This window comes from Giraffa tippelskirchi, chromosome 5 (assembly GCF_054371585.1).
Source record: "Giraffa tippelskirchi isolate mGirTip1 chromosome 5, T2T-mGirTip1v1.2.pri, whole genome shotgun sequence".
Classification (NCBI taxonomy): Eukaryota; Metazoa; Chordata; class Mammalia; order Artiodactyla; family Giraffidae; genus Giraffa; species Giraffa tippelskirchi.
This window is the reverse complement of record NC_137279.1, coordinates 95,445,408-95,447,741: the sequence shown is the minus strand read 5'-3', so window position 1 is coordinate 95,447,741 and position 2,334 is coordinate 95,445,408.

Sequence of the window (2,334 nt, the reverse complement as noted above, 5' to 3'; positions counted from 1 at the left end):
CAAAACCACAATGAGGTACCATCTCACGCCGGTCAGAATGGCTGCTATCAAAAAGTCTACAAACAATAAATGATGGAGAGGGTGCAGAGAAAAAGGAATCCTCTTACACTGTTGGTGGGAATGCAAACTAGTACAGCCACTATGGAGAACAGTGTGGAGATTTCCTTAAAAAACTGGAAGTAGAACTGCCATACGACCCAGCAATCCCACTGCTGGGCATACACACCTGGGAAACCAGAATTGAAAGAGACATGTGTATCCCAGTGTTCATCACAGCACTGTTAACAATAGCCAGGACATGGAAGCAACCTAGATGTCCATTGGCAGATGAATGGATAAGAAGGTTGTGGTACATATACACAATGGAATATTACTCAGCTATTTAAAAGAATACATTTGAATCAGTTCTAATGAGGTGGATGAAATGAGCGTATTATACAAAGTGAAGTAAGTCAGAAAGAAAAACACCAATACAGTATATTAAAGCATATATATGGAATTTAAGAAGATGTAATGATGACCCTATATGCGAGACAGCAAAAGAGACACAGATGTAAAGAACAGGCTGTTGGACTCTGTGGGAGAAGGCAAGGGTGGGATGATTTGAGAGAATAGCATTGAAACATGCGTATTATCGTATGTGAAATAGATCGCCAGTCCAGGTTCCAAGCATGAGGCAGGATGCTCAGGGCTGGTGCACTGGGATGATCCTGAGGGATAGGATGGGGAGGGAGGTGGGAGGGAGGGTCAGGGTGGGGGACACATGTACATGCATGGCTGATTCATTGAATGTATGGCAAAAACCGCCACAATATTGTAAAGTAATTAGCCTCCAATTTAAAAAAAAAGTTATTAAGCAAGAAATGAGGACTTCCCTGGTAGTACAGTGGTTGAGAATCTACCTGCCAACACAGGGGACACGGGTTTGATCCCTAGTCCAGGAAGATTCCACATGCTTTGGGACAACTAAGTCTGTTTGCCACAACTACTGAGCTCTAGAGCCCCCTCCTACCTCCCCAAGCCAAAGCTACTGAAGCCTGCATGCCTAGAGGCTGTTCTCCACGACAAGGGAGGCCACAGCAATGAGAAGCCTGCGAACTGCAACAAAGAATGGCTCCCTCTCCCACAACAACTCGAGAGAGCCCACGCAAAGCAATGAAAACTCAGTACAGACAAAAACTAAATAAAATTATGTTTCTGAAAAAGAAATGAGGTCATTAGGAGATGGAATCAGCTGCCCCTCACCCCTCTCAGTCTAGAGGAAGATGACAGTGCCTTCAGTAACTGTCAAACTGTCCACAAAATTACATTCACAGCTCAAGGACAGCACCATTGATGATGATTGCTTTTTAAAATTGTGTTCTTTTTTAAATTAAAGTGTAATTGTTTTACAATATTATATTAGTTTCAGGTGTATAACATAGTAATTCAATGTTACATTACAAAACGATCACCACAATTAGTCTAATTATCATCTATCACCATACAGAGTTATTACAATATTATTGACTATGTCCCCTATACAGTATATTATATCCCATGGGGATATAATTTCACATTTGCTTTTCACATTTATTTTTACATTATTTCATTCACATTTACTATATTTATAATTCTCACATTTTATTTCACAGCTAGAAATTTCTACCTCTGAATCTCCCTTATCTATTTCATTCATCCTCCCCTGATCTCCCTCCCCTGGCAATCACCAGTTTATTCTGTCAGAGAGGAAGACAATGTTCCCTGCCCTTTTCAGTTCTTCTGGCTGGTATGAGAATTAAATTGACATGAGACAGATTAAAGGGAAAACATCAAACAGAGATTTAATAACATACATACACAGGAAAGTCCAGCCTCTTGGTGTGGCCAAAATTAATTAATTAATTAAAATCTACAAGTATTTACTATAGTTTCTGTTGAAACAATTTTTTTCTAAAATCACCCTCATTTCTAAACAAGATAGCCAAATTAAGACTAATGTATTTGCAAAATAAATTTAGTTTCATTAAACTTGGTCTGATTACTTAACACAAATCCAGCAAGAATATCTATTGACCAACAGGCTCTTTTAAATCAGCTTGTTGAGAACTTTTCATAAGAAAGCTCCAGACTGACCTTTAAATGCCTCTGAGGCCAGGAAACCATGCCAATAACCTAACATCAGACTTGCCTGTGATTCCTACAAATTTAGGTGAATTCCTCTCTGAGGTCCCCCAAACATCCTGAGGTTCTTGTGCCTGCCAGGAAGTGATCATTCTTACTCACCTGGTAAGACTGCTGGGAACCCTGTAAGGAAGATTCCAGACTCTTTTTCCAAGGGGCTTTAAGACCCAA